The sequence below is a fragment of the Ictidomys tridecemlineatus genome, chromosome 12 (genome assembly GCF_052094955.1).
Source record: "Ictidomys tridecemlineatus isolate mIctTri1 chromosome 12, mIctTri1.hap1, whole genome shotgun sequence".
NCBI lineage: Eukaryota > Metazoa > Chordata > Mammalia > Rodentia > Sciuridae > Ictidomys > Ictidomys tridecemlineatus.
The window spans coordinates 25,242,246-25,258,633 of NC_135488.1; the positions used below are offsets into that span (position 1 = coordinate 25,242,246).

Consider the following 16,388-nt stretch of genomic DNA (forward strand, 5'->3'; position numbering starts at 1 on the left):
GGACAAGCAGTAGGGAGGATGGTGATCAAGATTCTAAATTTGTCATTACGGAAACTCAGGGTGCTGGGTCCCACACTGCCTGTATAACAGGAGGTATGCGCCATAGTGTCCAAATTCCCCCCACCTTTAATCTGGGGAAATAATTCCTACCCCACAAGCTCCTGGTGAGGATTAACTTGGATAACATGCCCTGCACAGCCTCCTTACCACTGAACCCTAGTTTCTAATTTCATCCTAGCCGGAGCAGGAGGGGCGCCCCATTATCAGGAGTGAATACAGAAACTCAAGTTTCTTATGATTCTTTAAAAAATATGTTCAGGGTTTTCACTTATACTTAGAAGAAAAAAATAAGGAAACATCCAAAATTCCACCTTGGCAAAGTGAGGTCCCAGTTATTTCCTAGAAGGTGGAGCTCGGTCGATAGGGAAGCATTCTGATGTGTATTGTGAGGCACAGGGAGTCACAGGGTGGGTGACAGTCAGGGCAGGAGACTTACTGAAGTAGGGGGAAGGACAGAGGAATTTTTCACTTTTTACGTGTCCTGTCTATGCCATTCCAACATTTTTCTTAAATATTTATTTTCTAGTTATCGGTAGACACAATATTTTTATTTTTTATTTTATGTGGTGCTGAGGATCGAACCCAGTGCCTCACGCATGCTACGCAAAGTGTTCTACCTCCAAGCCACAACCCCAGCCCCCATTCCAACATTTTACAACGATCTATGTTACTGTTTTATTTTAAAAATCATATAAATTCATAATGGGTTAATTTCAAATATTGATTCAACACATTTAAAAACAGTAATTACTTGCTATTAACAAGTCATTCAAGTCAAAACATCTTTATTTTTATTTGTTTATTTTTATGTGGTGCTGAGGACCGAACCCAGTGCCTCACGTGTGCAAGGCAAGTGCTCTACCACTGAGCTACAGCCTCAGGCCCATCTTAATAACAGAAATCTTTCTCATTTTCATATAAGTACATTTCCTGTGTTGATGCTTGGGACAGAGTCTCTTTGCTGAGATGACACCCCATGGAAGGGTCAACACTGTCATTCTCATCCATCAATGAGACATAATTAGAATGAATACATTTGTGCTAAAAATGTTTCACTTCTGGTTCAGGTGTCTACGGAATGCCCGCCATGCGCAGCCATCATAGTATGTTATTCCTTCACAGGACTTACGAGCTCTTCTTGAATGGTGGCACTCCTTATGAAAAAGGTGTTGAAGTGGACCCTTCAGTGTCCAGAAGAGGTACTGCAGTGGTGCGCTGCCTTCTGTCAGCTTTCCGTCACTGTGACAACGTACCTGAGATAATCAACTTCAGAAGAAAGAGGTTTATTTTGCTTCACGGGTTTCCGTCCATGATTGCTTGGCCGTTTCTTTGAGCCTGTGACATCAAGGTGGGAGCACATGGCAGAGGAGGCCTGTTCATCTCATGGTTGCCAGGACTCAGAGGAAGGGTTGGGGTCCAGTATCTTCAACTGACCAGTGTCCTAGCCTCCTCCCATAAGGCCCCATCTCTTAAAGGTCCCACACCTTCTCCCTCAGTGCCACAGGCTGGTGACCAGGCCTTTAATTTGTGGGCCTTTGGGGAACACCTCAGATCCAAACCGTGGCACCTCCTTTTCCTTAAAGATGAAACAAATGGCAGAGGCTTCAGAGAAGGCAGCCGTATTCCAGTAAGCATGACAGTTTCTACTTGGATTCCCATGTTTTAAGATGTGCCATTTGGTGATGTGATCTTAGTCATTTTTATCTCAGTGATTGTTATTTTGGTAGCACATGTAAGACTATAATGTTGAAAATCGTGAGAAATGGGGCCCTGCGTTAGTTCTGTCGCTGAACGCTGAGCTGATGCTGTGGCAGGTACAGAGTGAGTGAAGCCGGCTTCCTCAGAGATGGCCCATTTCAGGGTCAGGGCGTGTAGGCATTGAAATCGTGACATGCATGCCACCTCACCCTCCAGGAAGATGGAGCACCCGTCAGTATGTCTGTTGGCCAGGGGACACCAGGGAAGGGAGTGGAGGGCAGCACAGATGGGCCCTCCCTCGGGAAGCTGTGGGCTGACGGCTGGAGCCCCCTCGCATGCCTCAGCCCTCCCGTCCTTGTGTGGTCCAGGACACCAACCCTGGCTGCTGCCCCAGTGGCAGGCTCTCTCCTCCTTGGAACAGGAAGGAGTTGGGGTTTGGGGTGTAGGTGCTTCTTCCTGGGGCCGCATGTGCCCTTCCCCCTTTCCCTGCGTGCTGCTGCGGCCATCTGCCCTAGTGGCCAGGGGTGCTGTAGGGAGGCCGCAGGTGTCTGTCACCGCCAGGTCTCTTCTGACAGCCGGAGGGATGTGGGCGCCTCCTGCCTGCTATAACCACCAGTTGTGCTGACCTGTCACTTAATAGTCTTAACAAATAGTCTTACCCGTTCCGAGCGCTGACAGCTGTGGGTCTGTTTCTGTTTGACAGCGCAAGGCAGTGTTTTCCAGCAGATGATGACCATGCGGAGGCAGCCTCAACTCCTGGTGAAACTGAGGTCTCTCACCCAAAGGTCATGGAGCATGCTCAGGTGCGTCCCGCTTCCCGGGCAGTGACCGCGGGGCACTCGGCCCCAGGTTGCATCTGCCTTGGGTCCCCCCTGCTTGGCTGTCTCTTGTCATTTACTTTTTACCTAATTAATTATTTTTGCCAAAGAGCAGAAGAGAAATAGAAAAATAATAAAGCTTAGCATCATTTACTCTTCTTTAACACTAAGCTCAAGTGACAGACTTGGTAATAAATCCTTCAGCTACTTTTGAACAAATGAGACTTACCAATGCCTGGGCCTATCTTCAGGGAAATCTTTTTTTACTTGTTCTTTTTGGTTTTATAGGACAGGAGAATGTATTTTGACATATCCTACATACATGGTGTGCGACTTCCCATTCTTGTGGTTGTACATAGTGTGGAGTTCCACTGGTCGTGGGTTCATATGTGAACACAGGAAAGTGACGTCCCACTCATTCTGCTGTCTTTCCTATTTCCAGCCCCTCTCCCTCCCCCTCACACTCTTTGTCTAATCCAATGAACTTTTCTTCTTCCCTCCCCTCCCCTTATTGTGCTTTAGCATCTGCATATCAGAGAGAACATTTGGCCTTTGGTTTTTGGGGACTGACTAGCATATTTCACTTAGCATGATAATCTCCAGTTCCATCCATTTATTGGCAAATGCTATAGTTTCCTTCTTCTTTAGGCTAAGTAATGCTCTCTTGTGTGTATAGATACCACATTTTCTTCATCCATTCATCTGTTGAAGGGCACCTAGGTTGGTTCCGTAGCTTGGCTACTGTGAATTGAGCTGCTATAAACACTGATGTGGCCAAGTTACTACAGTATGAACTTTTTTTTTTTTTTTAATCTTAGGTTTATTTAGGTTTTACTTGCATGCAGTAAAATTTATGATTTGGGGGTTGCAGTTCCTGGAGTTTTGACAAATGTACCGATCACGTGACAATCACCACAATCCAAAGAATATTCCCTTTGCTCTCAAAGGTTCTTTTGTGTCCCTCTGTTGTCAGCTCCCAGCTCTGGACTTGGGGAAGCACTCCTCAGTTTTTTTCCCCAGCACTTTGGCCTTTCCCAGATGCCATAGGTGGACTCATGTGGCCTGCGGCCTGCAGCCTCTGAGTCTGGCGTCTTGGACCATCATACATCTGAGGCTCGTCCACGCTGTTGCCTTTGTTAGTGATTTGTTCCTGTTCATTCTAAATGGTTACTGCTGCATTTGATGGACATGCCACCATGTGTTTATCATCCTCTAGTTGGTGGTCATTTGGGTTTTTCTAGGTTTGGGTAACTATAAATAAACCTGCTCTAAATATTTGCATACACGTTTCTGCGTGTGTGGATGTGAGGCTACCTACATCTCAAGTAGGACTGCCTAGCAGAGGGTTTGTTGTTACATCTGGTGTTGGTCTGGCTGCTTCCCTGAATGCCTGTGCCATTGACCCTCTCCCCCTCTCTGTGCACGGGTTTCAGTGATTCCGTGTTCTTGGCAGCATGTGGTATGATTTTTCTGTTTAGACCAGTTTAAAAAGTGAACAGCAGTTTCTCACCATGGTTTCATTTGCCTTTTCCTGGGGAGATCCCAGAGCTTCCAGTTCTCACTGGATCCCCTGTAGTCATGTAACCTTCTCTCGGGGTTTCAGTAGCTGCCTCTTTAAAATGGGGATAATAGCAATGTCAATTCCCTCCAGCTGTAATGAGGTTTAATTGAAAGCAAGTATATAAAACACTTAGTCCATATTTATAGTCCCTGGCTATACAGAAACACAGTGGTGTTGGCTATAATTATCTATATCCTAATTATTTTATATCCAAATAAATGTCAGTGCACACCAGGTAGATACATGCTGCCATTTCCTGAAATTTGTTCAAATGAAGAGGACTGAGGAATTTAAAACAGATGTTAACCGATTGGAGGGATGAGAGGGCCTTCCTCCAGGTCACACAGGGGACAGGAGACGGTGAGCCTGATGCAGGTTGGGGAGCAGCAGGGGAAGCAGACTGAGTGGTGGCTTCCGCCCCTGGGTCAGGGCCTTGCTTTAAATATCCCCTGTTCCTTCTCCAGAGCTGACAGGTGCTTGTCATCACACACGGGTGTTGAGTCTTTCAGTAACTGTTAATAACGTGCTCCTGGGGATTAATCTCTCCTTACCTGCCCCGCCTCTTTTTTCTTTTCCTGGATATTCGTGGCCCTTTTTTTGGCAAATCTTTTCTCAGAAAATTGTGTTTTTTTCCCAGTGTGAGGAGAAGCAGCACAGTAGCGGTCTTTGTCAGGGGCCAGCCGGACCCATGGGGCCTAGTTCTCCCTCTTGCTGCTGCTGCCAGCCGCTCCTCCGGGAGCCCAGGGCACCCCTGCTGCCCTGTCAGCACAGCGCTTCCGGCAGTTTCTGTGGCTCCAGATACTAGCTTTTAGGTCCCTTCACCATCTCAAGGTCAGGTTTGACTGTGGTGCAGGGGGTGGATGAAACTAGGAGCACTCTTCTGTGTGTTGGCTTACTAAGAAGGGCCCTGGGTCCTTGTCCCCAACCTCAGGGACTGAGGCTCTCGCTTGAGTGTAGTGCACAGGGGCACCCAGACCTTTGATATCAGAGCATGCCTCTCAGGCGCCCTGCTGCTGCCGCCCCTGCCCCTTACCCAGACTTGGGCTGTCCTGGCATTGCCTCTGCACATGGCGGGATCCTGCCGTGTGCGTCCCTGGTGATGCTAAGGGTGGGTTTGGGCACCCTGCTGTTGTGACCCAGGGACAGGCTGGCTCACCGACAGCAGGCCATGGCAGTGAAACCAGAGGCCCTAGGCCTTTCCAAAGCCGTGGACCATGGGCTGCGGTGTACATAGGTCAAGGTCAGGGGCCAGATGTGAACTTTAGGATGTTGCTGCCCTGCCTGAGCACCTGGAGGGGCAAAGGCAGGACTGACCCAACTGGGCATCCTCGCCACCCATCCTGCTACCTACAGAGAGAAGGGAGCGAGTGTGGCACCTGCAGCCCTCTCCTCTCTTTCCAAGGAGCATCCACCTCCAGCCCCACCTGCCCTGCCTACCAGCTCCACCTTGGCTCAGCCATGTCTCTGCTCCCAGGAGACACGAGGGGTCTTTCCAGGACGACAGCGAGCACAGAACAGTGGAGCAGCAGCGCCAAGAGCAGGAAGCCCAGTATTTGTCTCAGAGCCCTTTGTCCCCTAGGGCCCTAGCTGCCCCAGCCCACAGCCTTACATGAGTGTAGCCTGTGGGTGTCAAGAGACCTTGAAAATGCGGATGAAGCTGGGCAGACCCCTGCTCCCTGGAGAGAGCTCCAGGGTCCTGCACAGGGGCCCAGCAGACTGTTCAGCGAGCTGGCTGGGCTGGGACAGGCTAGGGGGCGCTGTCATCGTGGCAGGGAGCACACAGGTGTCTCGGGCTCCCCAAGGCTTGGCTTTCTGACTCTGGAGCTGTTTCAGATCTAACTTAGTGCTCTATATTGTTTAGCCTTCTCTCAGGGTTAAATAGGAATTACCTCTCTCGTTCTGGAGCTCTTGTACAAAGGGTTCAATTTGCAGTGATCAGGTTCTCAGCCCCTTAGGGGAGGGGAAGCTCCGAATTTTAACTCTGAGTTCTGAGCACCAAGAAGCGCTGGCCTGTAGAAGGAAGCTACGTGCACGTGTGTGTGGCGGTGCTAGAAATGGACTTCCCTTTGCCTTTTTGATGCATTCTTTTTTCTTTTTTTTATTTTTATTGTTGGTTGTTCAAAACATTACATAGTTCTTGATATATCATATTTCACACTTTGATTCAAGTGGGTTATGAACTCCCATTTTTACCCCGTATACAGATTGCAGAATCACATCAGTTACACTTCCATTGATTTACATATTGCCATACTCGTGTCTGTTGTATTCTGCTGCCTTTCCTATCCTCTACTATCCCCCCTCCCCTCCCCTCTTCTCTCTCTACCCCCTCTACTGTAATTCATTTCTCCCCCTTGTATTATTATTCCCTTTCCCCTCACTTCCTCTTGTATGTAATTTTGTATAACCCTGAGGGTCTCCTTCCATTTCCATGCAATTTCCCTTCTCTCTCCCTTTCCCTCCCACCTCTCATCCCTGTTTAATGTTAATCTTCTTCTCATGCTCTTTGTCCCTACTCTGTTCTTAGTTACTCTCCTTGATGCATTCTTTTCCTCTCTTTTAATGCTGTTATATTATTGCTAAAAATAAATAGGATATGGCCTACCTGAGGCCCATTCACCCCAATCACAGCACCTCTGCCACCAGAGACTGCTGGTCCCCGTGTGAGGTCAAGAGGATATGTTCTTACTACTTCAACTCAGCTAACCTTTGGTGACACAGAACTTTCTGGCCATCTTAGGTTTGGAAAAGTCAGGAGGTTTCTCTAAAGGAATTTAAAAAAAAAAAAAAAAAACAGGTAAGCAGCATTGCCTCATGGAGTGGGAAGGTGCCAGAAGGAAAGGCGTGCCCACTGTGGGAGTGCCCAGCCTGCCAGACAGATGAACAGGGAGGTGGGCAGCAAACAGCAAAGGAGGGGATGAGAAGGAAGGAAGGAAGGAGGGCTCAGCCTTCCCCTGCGCAGCACAGCGACCACTGTTACTCAGCAGCAGCTGGAACACAGGCCATGGGGGCCTGGGGCAGAACAGCCTCTGGAGTCGCAGCATGACTGCTGGGTGCACATGGGGCACTGAGGCTGCCAGTCTTCGGCTCCTAGGTCAGGAGTAGACATGGGAACCTGAGTGGCTTCAAAGAGGGCTGAGGCTGCTCCCGCCTGGAAGTGGGGGAAACTGGCCTGCACCATGCCTTGATGCTTCTGGACAGTGGGCAAGGTGCTGCTCCAGTTCCCAGGAAGCTCAGGAACGGGGATCCCCTTGCTCAGGCCAGCCCAGGGTCACGATCACCGTTTCCTTCCAGCCAGCTGGAAGCCTGAATGTGGCCCCTAGGATAATTGTTCTAAAATTCTGGAGTTAATTAAGATAGAGGATTAATTTATAAAATTAAGATTTCTTTTATAACTTCTGAGTGTAAAAGTGAGTCTCTTATAGGAAAGCATATAGTTGGATCTCGTTTTTGCAGCCACAGGCCTAACTCCTAGGAAGCTGGGGACAGGTGAGGACTCTAGTTAGTTGCTGTCCCGCCTTAGCTCACCACCTGAGGTGACAGCTCCTCTGGCAGGGCTCCAAGGGCCCCACCTTCCCCAGGGAGACGGGGGCGGGGCTTATGCCAGGGCGGGAACTTGGAGCCTGGTCCCCCACAGCTCAGTGTGGGAGGAGCCCGGAAGTAGTGCCCTGGAGGCGGGGCTGCAGCTCCAGGTGTGGTGGGTCCAGCTCCCGGGATCCAGGAGCAGAGAAGGTGAGCTGGCCTGGAGCGGCCCAGGTCTAGAAGCCCACAGGAGGTTGGGACCCCAGGAGGACTCTGACGCCGCCCTGGAACCTCGGCCCCGGGTTGCCTGTCCCCTGGAGCCCAGGGCGGTCCCCACAGCGCCCACCGCCCGACCCCGCTGTCCTGGTTCTCACCTAAGGGCTTTCCTCAGCGGAGCTGCTGGTCACAGCTGGTGGGTTTTGATTTGCAGGGTCCTGTTCAGGATGCGGTGGCCTCAGCAGTGTGGCCTGCGCCTTGGACCTCAGAGGAGAAGAGGTGGCCTGATCCATCCGCAGGCCCCTGGAGAGGGGAGGGCCAATGGAGGAGCCCAGTGTGACCTGGGGGCAGGAGGCAGGTTAAAAGACAGACCTGCCCAGGTATTTCAGGTCTCACTGACTCTGTGTCCTTTTGTTTTCCTGTCGCACCTGTGGATTTTGTTTTAAGTCCTCGCTTTAAAAACCCTCTCCTGTTCCTTCTGTGTACCTGACCCATCATTTTAAACCATGTTCCAAGGTCACTTTTTGGTGTATGTGTGGTTCTGGGGATTGAACCCAGGTCCTTGAGCCTGTTAGGCAAGTGACCTACCTGAGCTACACCCTCAGAGACCCCTGTAAACTTTTTCCCCTCTGCCACGGGGTCAAGTTGCCAAGGCTGACCTCGAAGGTTCCTCTTCCTCAGCCTCCCTGGTGGCTGGCATGACAGGCATGCACCTGGGACTGTCACTCTAGCCTGTGATGGGAACTCATGTGCATCTGTCCAGGGCTAGGCATGGTTCTGCAGAGCTGTGCTCCAGGCTCCCTGCAGGGCTGTGGAGGCTTCTGCTGCCCAGCAGCCCTGGTGCCATGGCCAGGGCTCCTCCCACCCTGGGGCAGGCAGCTGCCCATTGCTGTAGGCTGACCTTATTTTCTTATGGCACCCTTACATACCCTGGAGTATGTTGGATTGTTTGTCCATTACGAGTCTAACAGGTCCTCTAGAACCTTCAAATAATTAGTAAAATTCCTAAAGAGTAAGTGAGCATGCAGAGAAATTGGGCTAATGGGAAGAATGATGTTGGATGATATTTTCATGACTTGAATATATTATCCAACATGAAGTTACATTTTATTACTTACAAAATAATAAAATAATGAAGCAATACCATGGGCTGAGCCAAAATAAATCCTCAGGATCTTAGGCATTCTGTAATAAATTTGCATCATTTGAAGTATAGAGTTGATCATCTCTGGGTAATGAAATGGAAGTAAAGGTATCAAAGCCAATGATCATCTGTTTCCAATTTTCTGTGATTTGCTTCAAGTGATAAAGTGGTGATATTTATTAATAATGGATCAAATAGGTTCATAATTGTTTTAGATAACAATTAGATGCCTTTACACTTTAGGCTATATGGGCACATTTGAGAACGGTTCCAGCCATTCTCTCATCCTTTGGGTCATTCCCCTCAGATGTCCTGTGAGACATTTTCTATGTGAGGCTTTAAGAGGAAGAAGAGAATATTCTGTAAAGAAAGCCTTGTGATCTGTGCATTATAAAATTAAATGGGTTCATTCAGAAATCAGAATTTCTATTGAAAGCTATTTGCATGAGCCAAATAAAACCTATTTCTAGGCGTCCTGGTGAAGACAAGGTTTTATCTTTATATGTCTCATTGTTTCTGCCTTGCGACCAGCTCGAGCTTCATGAAAGAAGGTTCAGTTCATAAGAAATTGCTAGTGAGTTTTAAATTAAAGACACAAGACTCTCATTACCTTTCACACAGCTCTGAGACGGCTTCTTCTAGCTCCCACTTCTAGCCACCTAATGTGGTGGCGAGGTTTACACAAGAGACTAGGGAGAGAGGGAGAGCATGCAGGGAGTAAGCTTTTATTGGGGAATAAAACATTCAAGGGAAAATCCCATCCAGTGAACGTTAAGGCGGGCAGCATCCCAAGGTCAAGGGCAACGATTGGGTCTTCAGGTCAGTGGCCAGGCACGCCTCTGCATGGACAAGCCCTCGGACCTGGGAAAGGGTGGGGAATGGCTCTGACACAACTATGTTTGAGCGCCTCTCACCCAGCCAGGGAAGTAAGTCAAATCACGTGCGAGGATGGCCTCCCACAATTGTCTGGTTTTTTTTTTCTTGTTGTTGTTAAAATGAAATTCATAAGTTGGCAGACCATTTTTTCAGATGTGTAACTAGATGCCATTTAAATTACCCACCTTTAAATGGTAGACATTTTGTACATGAACACTGCCTGTCTGCACCTTTTTTAACAACCAGTCTGGGCTCAGGAGCCCAAATACCATTGTTAGCTGGAACATGTTCTTCAATTTGGCCTACTTGCCAGTATCCCCTGAGGTCATCTGTTCAATGAGCTTCCTTACTCCTGCTCCCTCACTGGCTTTCATAGAAACCACATACTGTCTATGAATCAGGGACACCAATCCCACAACATTGTGTTCTTTGAGCATCCAAAGTCCCACTTTTCACTTCACCATGCCTGACATAAGCAGTAATATTTATCAGCAAATGTGAGGTTTTCAAAGATCCAATTCTATGTGCTCCTTTCTCAAAGAGCATTAGGCAGGGCTATAGCATACATAAATATTAAGTAAAGGCCATAGTTTTAAAATGTCATCCATTGAATAGTTGACACATGTCTGAGATACTTTTTATTTTGGAGGAAGTATTTTTTAATAGGGAATTCCAACAGCTACGTAATAGTGAAATGAGAAATCTTGCATCCATTTTATTCTTTGTTTCTTATGATTTTTATCAGTAAGGATAAGATACTTTCTTGTTCCAATGCAGATGTTGCCCACTTCTGTAAATGGATGTGGGGTGTCACCTGCTACTTGCATGTCTGCATGTTGTGCTTGACACTAATATCGTACTTGGTAGGTGGCAGAAAGTCAATACTGAAGTTAAGGTCTTGTGTTGTAGCAGCAGAGCTGAAGATCCTTGGTGTGCCACCTTCTGCAACCCATGCTGCTCTGTTCGAGTCCTTTAATGACTTCCTGGTGATGAGCATCATGGTCTCCTGGTCTTTGAGAATGGCCAAGCATTGCTCTGTGAATGTGGAAGATGGGCGTGTGGAAGGCTCCAGGGAGGATGGATCATTGAACATGTACTCTAATCCATATGCCTCTTTAATGACCTGTTTTTCTTCTTGGGTTTTAAGGGAGACAGTGCCCTCAGACACTTCTGTGCAGCTGGGAATGCAGGCTTCTGCTTCACCTTGAAGGAAGCATTAATGATTCATTTCCAGAAGACATCAGAAGAGAGAAGTGAGCCTCTGGTATCATGCAGGTTCCTTGCATTGCCCATGGGCTAGAAGGGAGAAGAGTTGCTTCATGAGATTTGATCCCCTTTTTCCTGAAGAGTTTCACACAGAGGTGAGTCCCCAGCATGTTTAGACACCATTTCAGACCCCTTTGTTGACGGAAATGAATCGCACCCCCTGATGATGTGGAAGAGCTAAAGATGTGTTTGCTATGAATTTTCTATTTTATTTCTCAGGGCCTGAGTCAAGCCAGCCATTGTGCTGTCAGCGCATGAGCTGCTGGTCAAATGTGAGGAAGTGGTCTTGCTTTATGAAAATACCACCCTGATTCAGTGAGCCAGAGGCAGCCTGCAGTCCCTGTTTTCCTATAAAGGCAGATTGCTGTGGATGGCCTCTGGCCTCGTCATGCAGCCCTGCTCAGAGTAGGGGATTGAGGGTCCAGGCAGATCCCTAGTTCCTTTTGACCTTTATTGCCATTGGGCCACCCCAGGGTCCTTGGACTCTACCTGGTCTTCTGGCCTGGGTCAGGGGATGTGAGGTTTGGAATCCCCCTCTGTGGCAGGATCCCAGGTCCCCCAGCCACTTGAGGGCAGCACATCCTTCCCTAATTGTGTTAGAGGGGGAGGATTCTCCCACCCATCCTCATCCATGCTCATCCCACATTTTGTCGCTTGACACCTGAGGACCTTTATTCATTGACTTAGTGGTTAGTGATGATGGTTACTAAGACTAAATGACTCTTTCAAGTCACATCACGTGCATGGTAGGGCTAGAGCATGGATCTTCCCAATTGATTTCATGGGACTCTCTCATGGAAACTGTGACTGCTTCCTAAACACACACTCTACATTTGCAGTGTCAAAATTCTTGGCACTGCCTCCTTGGCAAGTGTATCTTCTCTTCTATGTGGGAATTTCACAAACATTTTCCTTTTGTTTGTGGAGGTCATGCAGAAGGGATTTCATTTGAAATAGCCCCAACAAGAAATACCAGTTGTCTTTTTCACACATGGATGTGTGTAGTGAACACCTCTCTCTGTGTGCTTGCATGAGTTGCTCCTTTGAATTTGTTGAAGAATGGTTGGCTGGGGAACAAGGTAACGAGAGATGGATATCAATGGTTGTCAAGTATTCTGAAGTGAAGAATGTATTGAGGATATCAAGGCTTTTCTAGCCAGTTCCTATGGCTCAGTCAGGGATCAGTCAGAGGATTCTGTCTGGTAGACTCTTTGGGACAGATGTCAAAGTGGCCTGGTCTTACCCTGTCCAGGACTAAATGCTGAGCTTGAGTGGGAGCTTCTTGTCATTTCAAGCATTTCCATGAGTCTGTCCTCTGTTCTCTTGTATCCATGTGGTTTCTAAGAGGAAAGCGGAACAAAAATTGAAAGTATGGTGATTGATTATTTATACCAATGTTATTTCAATCAACTTTGTATAATACGAAATTAACTTTCTCCTAGTAAGATTTCATATGTGAGGAAATAATGAAAATATTGGGGTTAGGGGATGAGAATATGCAAATCAAACATTTTTGAGCACCAAGACCCGTTTTTTGTTTTTGTTTTTGTGTTTTTAACTTAAATAATAAAGTGCCAGAGGACCATACCTGCCATTCAGCCTCAACAACCTCCAGGTCCAGCTTCCAGGCGGCCCATTTCACCAGGGTGTGTGGGACCACACTGTCCTGGGATGAGAGAGCAGTACCCATGGATGTTGTCATCTCACAGAGTAGATATTGCCAGAGACAGTAGGGAGCTAGTGGCACATGAGGAAGGGAAGAGCTCTCAGGATGGGAAGAGGGGGCCGCTTCGAGACTCACTGGGTATGGCACGAGGCTGCTGGGTGTGGTGTTGGCCTGGGCCCACTGAGTGGGGCAGATCCGTGGTCTGTGTCCCTGTACCCTCCTCTGTAGCCTGTGTTGGCAGCAGATCAGGGAATTGGGATCAGAAGTGCTCCCAGTAACACAGGCACCAGCCCCCAGAGTGTGTGCCTCGCCGTTTCCCCACCTGGCCTGACTTGGTGCTTGTCTTGCCTCAGGGCTGAGACCCTACAGTCTCTGATGAGGGTGTCTGTGGTCCAGATCCAACCTGCATGGCCAACAACTCAGACCTTCAGCTGGGTCCTAGGCTGCTGCAACCAAACTCTGTCAACTGGGTGGCCGACAACAGAGGATGTGTCTTCCGTTGAGCTCCAGAGGCTCATCACAGTAGGTGTTGGGCTGTCCCAGTTCCATAACCCCTCCCAAGTTTCAAGGGGACTGTCCCCCCAACTCTCCCAGCCCTTCCCACTCTCCTACTGCTGCCCACGATCTGTGGTTCCCATATGGGCATCCCCTCCTGACTCCATCCTCACTTAGGCTGTATCCCCAAGTCTACCTGGTCTCTGGGTCCAGACTCTCCTCTTCCTACAAGAATATCAGAAATTGGATTTGGTCCCAGTTGATGCCGTGTTCCATCATGTGAGCTCTTAGCTTCATCACTGTGCAAAGACTCTTTTTCCACACAAGTTCGCACGACTTTTGGCTGGCTAAGAATTTTCAGGGCACACTTTTCTGATGAGTACACTTTCCTTCCTTCAGATCTCCCCCCAGTGAGCATTCCTCGCACCCTTGTGCTAGTTCCTTTATGGCAGGTTCCCTCCTTATGGCTGAGAGGACCTAGTGACCCCTGGATTCACACATTCTCCTTAATCACCAACACACTGCAGAATTCTCCATGGGACTGCGGTGTTTTGCATTGGAACCCACCCCCTGACCTCTAAAAGTGGTCTAGACAATTGGGTTGGCTCCCTCCCTCCTGAACCTCTTTGATGTCCTTTAAAGTAAGTTATTCTTTTGGATTCCTTCCACAGTAGGCAAGTCCTTGGATCCCCTGCTAGAAAGTCTTCCAGCCTGAAGGTCAGATGTGTCCAGATGTTGAATTGAAGGATATCAGCTCCTAGAAGCCCTCATCCTGGCTGCAGTGTTTCCTCCCCTCAATGCAAAGCAAGAAAGTGCCGTTGGCCCTGCACCCATTCTTCTGCATCCATGATCCCCACCAGCTGGAAATCCAAACTATTAGGAAAGGAGTTGTGTCTCTCTGGACAGATACTTCTCTCCTCATTGTTTCCTGGATCTTACAGTGTTACAGAGAATCACACTGCCCTTTCATTGTATTAGGTGTCAGAAGTCATCTGGAGATAATGGAAGTGCTACAGGAAGAAGATATGCAGGGTTTAAATGCAAATACTCGGGCACTTTTGTAAGAGACTTGAGCCTGTGTGGACTGGTGTTTTGGGCTGACTTTGAACAAATCTCCCTTGGATTTCTTGTAACATTTCTGGTTTCTGGGCTTGGGAGTGTTCAGGACTTGTGTGTGAGTCAGCCTCATGGAGATGTGATGGGGGGCAGTTGGAGCTGTTGTGCAGAACCTCAGTGATGGCTTGTAAGGCCACCTGCAACACTGCAAGCAGCAGACGAGAAGGGAGCCCGCTCCCCTTGTGTTCAGCTTAACTCTTGTCTTATCCAAAATCATGACTTGTGAAATGTTGCAGAAATGGACTCATGCCAAAAGTTGGGATGTTCTGGGGAGCATGGGCTGTCATTCTATGCTCTCTCTGCATTATGATGTGTTAGTGGGTGGGAACTTGAAGACGTGCTTAGGCCATGGATTCTCCTTCCCTGGGAAAGGGCTTCTCAAATCAGCCCTTGTCCCTCTTTCACCTGCTTGCCCAGGAGGACACAACAAGAACGTTCTTACAAGTTGGCCCCCGGTCTTGGTCTTCCAGCCTCCCAAATTTGAGAAATAAAATCTGTGCTATGAATTACCCAGTGCCAATACAACACAAACTATACTAAGATAAGTCAATCAGCAGTCTCCCAAGTGTTTACATTGTGGTAATTGACACCAAACATCCGTTTTGTAATTAAACCATTTTGGAGTACACAGTTGAGTGGCATTAAGCATGTTCATGTTGGTGTATAGGCGTCACCACCATGCATCTCCAGAACTCACGTGGACATACTCTTGCCATCAATGCTGAATTCTAGTGCCCTTGAGGCCTAGGAAAAGAACATGGTATTTACTTTTTATGAACCTGATAATTGAGAATCTGAGATAAGTGAAATCCTACAAAATTTGCCTTTCTCTGGACACGATCATTTTCAAGAAATGCAGATCACCCTCACTCGTGGGCATACCAGGTCCACTGCTAACTCTGCGGGTGTTTCAATTGCACTCTCAGTGACAGTGGTGACTGCGCACATGACCTGTGTGTCCAGCTCAGATCTCAGGATCTAGGGTCTTTGGTTCCACGCAGCCTATAGGTTGCCTGCTCCTCCAGATCTCTGCAGGCCAGTGGCACGAAGGCCCTGGGCCTGGTGGTTTCTTTAGTGAGTGCAATACGTGTCCACAGTGTCGTGGGTCATGATGGACTATAAATAGAAGCAATGCCTGGATACTCCTGGGATCTCAGTAGGCTCAGCCTGTGTGCTGAGAATTGTTGTGACCTCCTAATTAATGGGCCCCCAGAATCCCAGAGAAAATGTCAAATCCAGAGCCAGTTGAACTTCAGTGTCTCTGAGAGAACTTTTGGGGTGGGGGGCCTGGATACATTGATGTGATGACTCTGATGCAGAGTCACGTGCTTCGAATCCAGGTAGAGGTGCTCAGGAGCAGCCTGGGCTGGCACGTGGGTTCCCCACCTCCACACCTGTGGAACATCTTGGGGCTCTGATTAGCACAGCAGCCTGACCACGTGAGGGCATCTGCTGTCTCTGCATATAGTGAGCTGGGTTTTCGTCACATCTCTCAACAATTCCACATAACACCAGCTCTGAACCCAGAGTCCTGGGCACTTAGTTGAGGCTCCATCAGCTCCCACCTCTCTACCTGACAGAGCCCTCCTGGCTCCCTCTGCACTCATTACATTGAAGATGAAAACCTGGAGGGTGGGACTTCCCGTCATCCAGAAGTTCGCAAACACATTCCACTGTGGCATTTGTTCCTGGAACCCAAATGGTTGGGGGTCCACAAGCACCCTGGCATCCATGTGTGGGAACCATGGTAGTATAATCAAGAAACAGGAAGGAGAGGGGTTGGACTGATCAGTACAGATGGCAGGGCATAGTACAGAGTGGAATGGAGAGTTCTCACCCGGGGTGATTGTTGTGATGTGCACAAATGCTCTGCTGGTGCTGGGGTGCCCGCATGGTTTCTGGGGTCTTGAAAGGCTACAGATGCCCACAGAGTGTTCTCAGATGCACAGT

The 16,388-nt window shown here is 48.4% G+C and overlaps 1 pseudogene across 1 annotated transcript in view; it reads left to right on the plus strand.

Moving 5' to 3' along the window:
* LOC144369128 (mitotic checkpoint serine/threonine-protein kinase BUB1-like) overlaps positions 1-15,068 on the plus strand; it is a 66,782-nt pseudogene extending 51,714 nt beyond the window's left edge. Inside the window, exons 22-27 of the transcript XR_013428585.1 lie at positions 1,183-1,259; positions 2,462-2,561; positions 8,090-8,255; positions 11,043-11,256; positions 13,181-13,349; positions 13,994-15,068. The product of XR_013428585.1 is annotated as a mitotic checkpoint serine/threonine-protein kinase BUB1-like (transcript). The remainder of the gene's footprint in view (positions 1-1,182; positions 1,260-2,461; positions 2,562-8,089; positions 8,256-11,042; positions 11,257-13,180; positions 13,350-13,993) is intronic.
* The last annotated feature ends 1,320 nt before the right edge of the window (positions 15,069-16,388 follow it).